Here is a 12,703-nt window from a genome sequence, read left to right as displayed (position 1 = left end):
AAAATGTGGGAAACGGTGCAAAATTTTGTAGAAAAACACCACCCGAATAAGGATGTAGCAGTACAAGCGATGAATCAGTTCAATGATGCAGTCACATTTTCGTGAAATCCTCAAAAAGTGGCAAAAGCAACAGTCATTGGATAGGTTCCTCATTAAAGTTGCACGAAAAGAAAACAATTCCAGTGGGCCAACAGATGGCAGTGATTCCGTTAATGAAATTCGTACTACACAGTAACTCTTCTCATGTCATCTCTCGTCTCCCTCACACCAACAATGATTTTATTGTAAAGAAAAGTGCACTTTAATTTGTTTTACATTATATTTTGTTTTAGAAATGGTATGCGAATAAATATTTTTGTGTTTCAGACAAATCATCCGCGTTTCAATTGTTTCTTATGAGAAAACTTGCTTTGATGTACGAGCGCTTTGGATTACAAGCATGTTGACGAAACGAATTATGCTCGCAATCCAAGGTTCCACTGTGGCAAAATCCTAAAACATGTTTTTTAGCAGTAAGAGTCTTATGAAATATATAATTTTACAATATGAAGTGTGGTTGAAATGTTGCAAATGAAAATGAAATATTACGTGTGATGTAGGTGAGTAATAATTAATACAAGTACATTATACATGCTAAGAATTCTGGAACAAAGGTACAAGTAAGGTGCTCTGTGTTGTTGAAATTTATAGACTCATGGAATTCAGTAGGTCCTGGTGATACATAACGGTTGTGGACCGAGTACTATGGCAATAAGAATGGACACAATGTCAAATGACACATATATAAAAATGTACAAGTATGTACAATGTCTGAGTAACAAAATGTGTAGTTGATACTCTCTAGAAGAGTCGACTATACACTGTATCAGCTTAAGCGGAGAATTTGGCAATTGGTGTATTAAGTAACCAAGCCGTGTTGATGGGCTGCATGGTTGATTGTTGTGCAGAATGTGAAGTTTTTTTAATTCTTGTTGAGAAGAAAGTAGACTGCGCGTGGTGATATTAATTGGTGGAATTCTCAGTTCATAGCGGAAAACAAATTGGAACTATTAAAATTTAGAAAATCCAGTAAAAAGCAAAGTATGCGGAAAGAGGAAAAGATTACCACAAAGTGAATGGACACTTACCTCGCGTCGTGGTGTGTGTAGCTTAGCTGATAGTGTGCGACTGGTGCGGAAGGGGAAATATGGGTGGAGAGGAGGGCAGGTGCATGCGGGTTGGGTAGAGTGGAGGTGGCTTGGGAGGGGATGGGGAGGGGGGATAGTCCCATGTAATGTAAATGTTGTAAATACAACTCAGTATTGAATAGGTGGAAAACTCTACTGTGCATTATTTATATGTTATCTCATTTCAATACAGACCAACAATATGAAGTTCATAACCCTTAAGGTAGGGCTGAGGGCAACAGAGATTTTGACTGTCGCTAGTGTCCCACCGAGGTCTGGACTAGGAGCTGTTGTTGTGGTGTCGGAGTGTCCAGTGAATAGCTGCATGGCAGACGGCATACGGGACAAAAGACTGTGTACTGCCTTAGAGAAGTGTGTACTTCTGTGGATTGAGGACCGCCGTGAATCAGCGATTGAAGCAGCTATCGTAAGTGTGAGGATAACTGGATGTGGTTTAAAATTCGCTGTCGTGAGTATCGTCCTGCTGTTGGATACTGTTGAGCTGTTGCTGATTGTTGTTCACTTTATGTGATTGTGTGAAATACCGGACTATCATTGGAGTTCGAACCAACGAACAGTCGTCGCATGTTGTATAGCCAGTGACACTGTGTTCAAATCCAGCTATCTACGCACAGCCACTGTATGAGTTGATTGACTGGACTTGGGGAAGTGAAAGTGAGACTTAGGCGTCCGCAGGTAGGCGAGCGGGCTAGACCTCCTGTGTGTACAGGAGAGAGATTTGTGAATAGACTGTAATTAGTGTGGCCGTTCATAACTGGTTAGAATTGTTTGTGTTTCAATATGTGTGTGTGCATTTATTAGGCCATCCTGAAATAAATTAGAGTAATCAAACAGATGGAGTTTTAATTGTAATAGTATTTTATAGTTGCCATTTGTTACCGTGGAAGTATTTGTATTAGTGTTTCTAGGAGTATTTTCACTGTCACTATGAAATAGCTTATTTCTAGAAGACCGAGCGAGCTGGCCATGCGGTTAGGGTCATGTAGCTGTGAGCTTTGATTTGGGAGATAGTGAATTTGAACCCCACTGTCGGCATTCCTGAAGATAGTTTTCCGTGGTTTCCCATTTTCACACCAGGCAAAAGGCCATGGCCTCTTCCTTCTCACTCCTCACCCTTTCCTATGCCATCGTCACCATAAGACCTATCTATGGAAGTGCAACGTAAAGCAAATGGTAATCTTTCTAGAAGCACTAAAAGATTCAGTCCTATCATATAATCTACTACTGTACATGAAGCAACATGTGTCGTTTCCAAATTATTCATATTAAATCTTAAATACTTCCTGAGATTTAGGCTTTGTTCTTAGCACATGAAGACGAAATGTCTTGATATAACGGTTGAGGCTTTTACGGTTGGCATTATAATATACATCTGTATTTTTCAATACAATATGTATGCCGGGCTGAGTGGCTCAGACGGTTAAGGCGCTGGCCTTCTAACCCCAACTTGGCAGGTTCGATCCTGGCTCAGTCCGGTGGTATTTGAAGGTGCTCAAATACGACAGCCCCGTGTCGGTAGATTTACTGGCACGTAAAAGAACTCCTGCGGGACTAAATTCCGGCACCTCGGCGTCTCCGAAGACCTTAAAAAGTAGTTAGTGGGACGTAAAGTAAATAACATTATTATTTATACAATATGTAAAGGGTGACGAGAATTTAATTGTAATGGGAGACTGGAATGCAGTGGTAGGCCAAGGAAGAGAAGGTAATGAATGCAGTAGGAGAATTTGGATTGGGACAAAGGAACGAAAGAGGAAGTCGGCTGGTTGAACACTGCACCAATCACAATTTAGTCCTTGCTAATACTTGGTTCAAACACCACAAAGTACGGCTGTACTCATGGACGAGACCTGGAGACACTGCAAGGTATCAAATAGATTTCATTATGATTAGGCAGAGATTCAGAAACCAGGTGCTGGATTGCAAAACTTTCCCAGGAGAAGACGTGGACTCTGATCACAACTGTTGATCATGAAATGCTGTCTGAAGTTGAAGAAGGGAAGGAATCCAGTGAGATGGGAACTAGACAAGTTGAAAGAAAAGAGTGTGAAGGATTGTTTCAAGGAACATGTTACACAAGGACTAAATGGAAAGGCTGAAGGTAATACAGTAGAAGTATGGACAGTCATGAAGAAGGAGGTCAGTAGGGCTGCTGAAGTCATGTTTGGAAGAGAGGAAAGAACAACTAAGAATCAATTGATAACTCAAGAGGTACTAGACCTGGTCGATGAACGACGAAAATACCTGAATGCAAAAAATGAAGAGGGCAGAAAAGAATACAGGCGATTAAAGAATGAAGTGGATAGGAAGTGCAGGGCAGCTAACGAAGAATGACTGAAGGAGAAGTGCAAGGATGTTGAAAGAAGTATGGTCCTAGGAAAGGTAGATGCTGCATACAGGAAAATAAAGGAATCCTTTGGAGAAAGGAAAACTAGGTGTATGAATATTAAAAGCTCGGATGGAAAATCACTTCTTGGGAAAGAAGATTGATTGATTGATTGATTGATGTTTGTTGTTTAAAGGGGCCTAACATCGAGGTCATCGGCCCCTAATGGTACGGAATGAGACAAAATGAAATGACAACTTAAAAAGTCCAAAATAATCCACTGACCAGAATTCAAAGCATGAGGACGAAGAATGAATGGATGGACGGATATGAATTTAAAACGATCAGTGGATCTGACCCACAGTGCCTCCCATGCACAGAAGCTGGCACAAAACAATAGTATTACTGACCAAGGGACTGCTTCTATAGCATGATGCTGAATCGATTATGCTTATAGTCAAAACGGGTCCAAAATCCAGGTCGTCGGCCCCTCATAATGGTATTTATCGCTAGGAAAGCAGAACCATGCTATGTGTAATATTGCGGTACTAATCAAAAGTAGCGTAGACTTGTGTTATTCCACACATCATGGTACTATTCACAGGTAGTGTAATGCGCACATGTAACACAGACCTATGGTGTTTTGCACACTGCGGCGCTATTTGCAGGCAACGCAAACCTATGGCGTTCCTCACATAAGTGGACTTATCACAGGGACTCGTTCTATCCCGTGGAATTCCTCACATAGTGGGAACTGAGCATAGGTAAGGCAGAACCATGGTGTCGCTCATATAGGGGTACGAATCACAGGTACTGTAGGACCCACCTCCTGATTCACACACTGTCGTTACTAATCACAAACCTATTGCGTACCTAACATAGTGGTACAACGTGCAAGTAAATGCAACCCATGGTGTTCCCTGCATGATGGTACTAATTACAAGTAGTTTCATGGTTCTAATTGGATCATCCCTTGGTCGCCCCTTTTAGTCGCCTCTTACGACAGGCAGGGGATACTGTGGGTGAATTCTTCGTCTACCTCCCCCACCCAGAGAGGGGGGGGGGTGTGTTTGGTTCGCGAGAGTTATTTTATTTCCCTCAAGTCCGCCGGCAAGCCGGTTAGGACCCTCCTATCCGCCATCTGGGACGCGCCACGTGGGAGTATCACCTCTCCCCCTGCTACGCCAGCATAGCAGGTTCATGGTTGGGAACGAAGACAAGGCAGAAAGGTGGCAGGAACATATCAAACAGTTGTATCAAGGTAAGGACGTAGATGATAAGGTTCTGGAACAAGAAGAGGCTGTTGATGCTGATGAAATGGGTGACCCAATTTTGAGGTCAAAATTTGACCGATATTTGAAAGAACTAAATAGGATCAAAGCACCTGGAATTGATGACATTCCATCTGAATTACTGACCGCTTTAGGACAAACCAGCATGGCGAGGTGCTGACAAATGTGAAAACTATCGCTCCAGTAGTTGAGTATCTCACGCCTGCAAAATTCTAACACGTATTATTTATAGAAGAATGGAAAGATAAGTTGAAACTGAGTTGGGAGAAGATCAACTTGGCTTCAGAAGAAATTAAGGAACACGTGAAGCAATCCTGTCTTTACGTCTGATCTTCGAGGATCGAATTAAGAAGGGCAAGCCCACATTCATGGCATTCATAGATCTAGAAAAGGCATTTGATAATGTTGATTGGACCAAGCTATTTCAGATTCTGAAGGTCATAGGGATCAGGTACCGAGAAAGAAGAAATATCTACAATTTATATAAAAAAGTCTGCAGTGATAAAAATCAAGGGCCATGAAAAAGAAGCAGCAGTCCAGGAAGGGGTGAGGCAAGGTTGCAGTTTGTCCCCCCTACTTTTCAATGTTTATATAGAACAGGTAGTAAAGGAAATGAAAGAAGAATTTGGAAAGGGAATTATAATCCAAGGAGAGGAAATCAAAACCCTGAGATTTGCCTATTGTTATTTTATCTGAGACTGGAGAAGTTGCTGAATGGTATGGATGGAGTCTTGGGTGAGGAGCACAAGATGAAAATAACTAAGTCCAAAACAAAAGTAATGGAGTGCAGTCGGACGAAGTCAGGTGATGCAGGAAATATTAGATTAGGAAATGTAGTCTTAAAGGAAGTGGATGAATATTGTTACTTGGGTAGCAAAATAACTAACGGTGGCAGAAGTAAGAAGGACATAAAATGCAGACTAGCATAAGCAAGGAAGGCCTGTCTTAAGAACAGAAATTTGCTCACTTTGAACATTGATATAGGAATTAGAAAGATGTTTTTGAAGACTTTCGTTTGGAGTGTGGCGTTGTATGGAAGTGAAACATGGATGATAACTAGCTCAGAAAGAAAGAGAATAGAAGCTTTTGAAATGTGGTATTACAGAAGAATGCTGAAGGTGAGATGGATAGATCGAATCACGAATGAATAGATACTGAATCAATTTGGTGAGAGGAGATCGTTGTGGCTAAATTTGACACGAAGAAGAGATAGAATGATAGGACACATCTTAAGACACCAGGACTTGTGCAGTTGGTTTTTGAGCGAAGTGTTGGGGGTAAGAACGGTAGGGGTAGACCAAGGTATGAATATGACAAGCAGATGTAGGATGCAGCAGTTATATAGAAATGAAAACATTAGCGCATGATAGGGTGGCATGTACAGCTGCATCAAACCAGTCTATGGACTGATGACTCAAACAACAACATTTTTCAGGCTAATGGGCCTTCGTAGTACAGACAGTTCACCGGAAACTCTGTTCGGCATTTTCAAGGGTTCCGCTGTCTTCGACTGCTACGAAGTATCACAATTCTACCCCAATATATCTTTCATGTCTAGGCTAATGAGTATAAGTCAAAAGTAGCTGCATTTCAGGACATAAGTTTGAAGTTTTAGAAACAGGAACAATTTTAATTGTAGAGGGTTTGATATTGTATTTTCATATTTTAATAATCATTTTCTTGTGACTTGTACTATGAGGATATAACATGACTTACACTCTTACTCCCTGGCACTAAAGATATAGTGCAGGCTGCTCGCCCATTGGTCTGCCATGGTGGGGAGGAGCGGTCGCTGGTGGGCTGTTCTAGATCAATTATTAAAGCAATGTGGAGCCTGATGTTGACACCTGATTACCCGTTGCTTTTTTCTGAGCTGCCGCGGCCAAAGTGTTTCTCGAGACTTCAAGGTTTTAAGTACTGGAAACCAGGTTTTGTTGACCCATTCAGATTTCTTCTTAAGTTTGAAGCTGTCATATAGAGTGCTTCAGGATCACAATGTCTTCCCTTTGTAGCCAGGCATGATAAGACACTATAGTTGACAGTACCTTGGTGTTGCTGTACCGTATGTCGTGGTCTGCTAGCAGTGAGTATTGGGTGACTGATGACATTTCTGTTAGTCCCAGCTGGCTGTGCCTGCCATGCTCCTTCAATCTGATGCTGATGTGGTTTCTTTTTGGTTGCTTCTATATGCTCTTGGCCACAGCTGCATGGGATCTTGTACATACCCACTGTGGTGTAAAGATGGTGCTTATCTTTAGCACACCTTGGTAATTCCTTGATTTTTCTTCATTGGCCCCCTAATTCTCTCAGTTATTTTCCCATTGTGTGGCTGAAAGGATTTAGCTGCTGGCTGCTCAACTTCTTTCTCCCTGGCTGCTGGATTCCTGGGATGGAGTGCTCGCTGCATATCTTTATGGCTATACTCGTTAGCATGTGGAGCATATTAAGGTAGCTGAGCTTGCCATATGAGTGTTATGGTCCACAAATTCTTCTCGCACGCTCAGCTAGAGATTTTATCGCTTTGTTGGTGGTATTACATGTGATAAAAGACTTCAATATAGCCTACGGCACCAACATTTCCAACTAATATCATCTCAAAAGGAACCAGGCCATAAAAACAACTCTTCAAAATCTATAAGCAAATAAATGAAAATCAACATTTATTAACTGCAAGAACCAACAACCATTACCATTGCTTAACTTTCCATATTTTTTTTTTTCTTAACAATATGCCATTTGACAACTAAATGGAATATATTTTCTGATTTTTATCTTCATTGCAATATCTTTTATTATATCATAATCCTTAAACAACTGCCATGTTTTAGACTCCAATGTTATCACTAATATTGTCAAATAACAGCATACTACATTTTATATTGTAATAGTTGTTTAACAATCTCCAATATATTTTATATGACATAGTTTTTAACAGCATTCATAGATTTTTTCCAATCAGGTACCTGATCTATTCTAAGGTCGAAAATATGGCTGATGATGCCCACTATTGATGGGCGAAACATGTACCATGTAATATACTAATTTCATGTCAACAATTTTAATAAGGACAATGTCCTAATTTTTTTTAAATTGTATTGTATTGAATAGGTGGATGAATATTAAAACATAGAAGTGTTGTCGGTGGTAGTCGGGTGTCTTCTGCCGATAGTGGTCTGTATGTATTGGCTTGCAGTAACACTGTGTTTCCCAAGTTTAAACCGTCCATTTTTATGCCAAAATATCAAGGAAAGTGAGTTTTTGTTCACTTTCTGTCTCCATAGTGAACTGAATATTTAGGTTGATGCTATTCTGATGCTGTAGAATCTGCTGTAGTCGTTCCTCTCCATGGCTGCAGACAACGAGCTGAATATAATACATAGAGTGGCTATAGCAGCTGGATTAGCGCTCCAGTTAGAGGCAGGCAACACTGTGACCGCCATGAAATAAATGTACCAGCTAATGACAACAGCTGTCTGGAGCTATTTGAGTAATCTTGCATGAGTGTCAAATTCATCGTTGAGAAGGCTACTTATATTGAAAGTAGCTGACTAGGCAGTGGATGAATAACATGAAGAGAGACAAGTGGTATGGTATCCCAAACAGCAAAGTACTCTCTGTTCAGAACATTGAAGAGAGCGCGCTGAAGAGAGTGCGTGTGTGGGCGCTTTACGTCGAACTGACACAGATAGGTCTTATGGCGACAATGGAACAGGAAAGGTCTAGGAATGGGAAGGAAGCGGCTGTGGCCTTAATGAAGGTACAGCCCCAGCATTTACCTGGTGTGAAAATGGGAAACCATGGAAAACGATCTTCAGGGCTGCCAACAGTGGGGTTCGAACCCACTATCTCCCGGATATGAGCTCACAGCTCGCACCCCTAACTGCATGGCCAACTCGCCCGGTGATCACACAAATTAATTACCAGTGAATAACAGAGCAAAGAATGCATAGAGTGTGTGCAGGATTTAAGAACAGACAATGTGTAGCTCATTTTTGCCAACCGTAATTTCCAACGGTACAGGTGAAATTTGTTTTGTAATACTCGCATGTAGACGACCGACTGATATACAAGTGTCTGTGGTACAAGTGCTTGGCTTGTGTACGAGGGGTGTTTTAGGCAGCTTCTAATCAGTTACTCACCAATGGAGAAACATGACAGAAGTCATCACAGTCACAATGTTGATATTCACCAGGGTGGCTCTTTGTTATGCACCCTTGATAGTTTGGACCAATGGAATGTTGCTATGTGTGAGCTCTGTATAGACCAGCCTCAAAGGGTGTTTTGCAGTACACTAGTTTTCCTGAAATTGATTGGCTGTGTCATAAAGAAAATAATACATTAGGAAAAAAAATAATGCTCAGAAACTGGGTTGAGTTTTCAATATTTTACTAACATAATTTGTTAATCACAGAGAACTGCAAAGATGTAATAGAAGCTGAATAATTAAGAATGTCCTGTCAGAATTGCATTATTGTTACAGCACAGTGGGAAATTTCGAGTTGCTTACTTTTGTATAATTACTCAATACAGGGAAGATTTCCAGATGCACATCCACTATTCTTAATTTCCAGAGAGAAATCTCTTCTTTTTTCTTATTTTAATGTTGGTCTGTGCTGAAAATTCCTGCTTCCAAAGGTACAATGTTGAAAACTGAAGTAATATAGCTAGGAAAGTTTAAGAACCTGTAACCTGTAGTGCATTAAATAAGAGAAAGAAATTTAAAACAATGACAAATTTAGAATCATTAAAACACATCGTAAAATCAAAATTAAATCCATATTCGATAAGGTAGAATACACAACAACTAAGGTCAGGATGAGGGAAGCAGTGGGAGCACTAAGACACAATGGAATGTAGCCTTTCATGGGTGAAAATGTGGAAACTGTAATTTTCTAAAAGCAGACATTTATTCAAATTACCATTTTTCAAAAACTCAAAAGACAAAAGCAAAACCTACACAACATAACAATGGAAAGGAAATAAATTTGAGTACAACATGTTATAAAACAAAACACATGCACGATGCGCTAAGTCAGGTTTTTTACAAAGAGTCACAACTGCCTTGGCATCAAAGAAAACATTTCAAATCCTATTTTACCGATTTACATCTTAGTTATGGAGGGCTAGTCCCATTCAAATTAATTCAAGATTACCTAAAAGTTTATACAAATAAAATGTAGAAGAATACAAGATTACTTCATCAACCTAAACACTACAAGAGAGGAAAAATAAAATACATTATTTTATACAGCGCTACGGAGAACAAACCTTACGGAAAATTTTAATTTAAGATAAATGTTTGTTTGTCCAACCCACATCCCATTTCTCTATGAGGTCAGTTATGAGGTGAGATGAATCTGTCATGGCGGGTTTTTATGACCGGATACCATCCTGAAGTCAACCTCATCAGAGGAGTTAGAGATGAAATGAATGACGTGATATATGATAGTAGAAAGAGAGAGAGTGAAATCCGGTGCTGGCACATAGCCTACTCCTGTCGAATCAAACCAAGGGATCTCGTCAAGGCTTCACATCCCTTCACGATGGATAAATCCCCATCAACATCGTCATATGTCCCACTCTATAAGAGCAGTGAGGAGAGGTTTGGAGTTTAATCCAGGCTTTTGGCACGCAATCTAGTGATTAGAAATTGTATACCCTACTGGCAAACATTCTGATGGTGAAACTTTTTTTGACCAATGAGACTCGAACTGGCTAACCACGGTGTCAGACCATTTAGACTTCAACGCCTTAATGATCATGGCCATCAGGTGGGATTTATTAATAATAAATAATGTTATTGATTTTATGTCCCACTCACTACTTTTACGGTTTGCGGAGACACCGAGGTCTCCTACAGTAGTTCTTTAATGTGCCAGTAAATCTAACGACAAAAAGCTGATATATTTGAGCACCTCCAAATACCACGAACAGGGTTGTAGATGTTATTAGCTGAAAAGCAAGCCATCGTGGAGTCAAACGTAAGCGGTTAATGTTAGATGTGAGGGCGAACACCTACATATTTAAAGGAAAGTATTACATTTACAATTTAAGTGAAATTACAACCAAACATAAGAAACAAGAGTGTGTACCCTTAGGAGAGGTGGGCTGTCCATGTGATGGAGCTCAGAGCAATCACGTCAAGTCGCTAAGATGGTCCACCAGAAAAGACAACAGAAACTTACTTGCACTGACAGAGGGGCAGAGAAGTTTGAGAAAAAGGAAATGGTGTAAGTACAAAAGACCTATATGGATGCAGAATTTTACATTAACCAATAGAAAACTCTTTTATTTTGTCCAATTAAATTGCTCTTCTTTCTTGCTGATGCTGTCAACTGCACAAGTTCTGGAAAGGTTCAGGCTTATGAAACAGCAAATAATGCTTCAGAAATGTGCATGTCCTACCATATGTTTCAAAAGTTCAGACCAACATTTATAATTTTCACAATACCAAAATTTAAAAAATAATTTTTTTATACAGCCAAATAAATGAGAGTTCCAATTAATTCAAAATGCTGCCTTCCAACTCGTGGTGTAGACCAATGGATTGTCACTCTGATGAACAGTTGGTAGAGTGAGTGACTGACTTGTAAGCTACTAATACGCTAGCAACAAAAGAGCATTGATCTGTGAGAGTTTGCAGCAATCTTGCCTGTGGTGCATATGGTGACGTTCTGCCAAAACACGTTCATCACTGTGCTGATTGATGAGACTTGCATAGCTCCATCAAAAAAAAAAAAAAAAAAAAAAAAAAAATCTATTGATCAATCAACTGATTCTGTTATTAATCAATTAGGAAAAAGAGGAGTGTGTTATTTTAAGTGCCCCTTAATACCATTTAAGCATATAAAAAAACAAAATGTTGATATCTTGCTATATGGAACTTGAGATATTTGAGGGGTACCTTCTTAATGACTCATCCTTGTTCCTTGACTGAATAGGCAGCATAGTGGCTTTCAGTTCAGTGTACCCGGGTTTAATTCCCAGCTGGGTCAGGTATTTGAGCTGCGTCTGGTTAATTCCGTTGACTTGGGGACTGAGTGTGTGTTTTTGCCTCAGTACACTCATAACACACCACGTTACCGACCACCAGAGAAAGAAGCAATAATGAATTCATCCCTCTACTTAGGGTTGGTGCTGGGAAGAGCATCTGGCTATTTAGCAATGCCAAATCCACAAGCGCGACATAGTTTGCACCTGTGACCTGTGGTAAAGTGTCAGAAGTAATTGTTATCAGTAGGGCCCAGAGGTTTATGACACGTCATATTTTATTTCTTTATATTATTTCCGATGGTTTATGGTGTGGGTTACCGTAGTCACGTCCTAGTTCGTGAACCATGGGCAACGGCTGAGTGGCCTAGTAAGTGGTCCTGAGAGTCAGGATACCAGTTGCTATGGAATGGGAGTGGGCATCTCGGACATATTCTGAGTCATGGCCCTCCTTGTGCTCAGGCGGCCAGGACTATACAAATCACCGGTGGTCCATAACCCGTTAGAGGAGAGATCCTCACTTGGATTATGTGCAAGTAGGGTAGCATCCTGCTTCATGAATTTACCGAGCTCAGAACATTTTAAGCAAGACTCGGACCTATGGGAGTAACGGGAGTCCCACTCTCATTTGATAGGCGAGGGACTCCTTGGAAACAACTTGGTGAACGAAATGGTATTTGATGGGGAGCTATCAATATTAATGGGGCTTATGGAAGAAAGTAGAACTGGCTGAGTCAGCAAAGAGGATGCATCTGGATGTGCTAGGAGTAAGTGATATTCGGGTAAGGGGAGATAACGAGGAAGAGATAGGAAATTATAAAGTGTAATTGACGGGTGTTAGAAAGGGAAGGGCAGTGTCTGGGGTAGGGCTCTATATCAGGAATACCATTGCACGCAACATAGTTTTT

This window comes from Anabrus simplex, chromosome 12 (assembly GCF_040414725.1).
Source record: "Anabrus simplex isolate iqAnaSimp1 chromosome 12, ASM4041472v1, whole genome shotgun sequence".
Taxonomy (NCBI): domain Eukaryota; kingdom Metazoa; phylum Arthropoda; class Insecta; order Orthoptera; family Tettigoniidae; genus Anabrus; species Anabrus simplex.
This window is presented reverse-complemented; position numbering follows the sequence as displayed.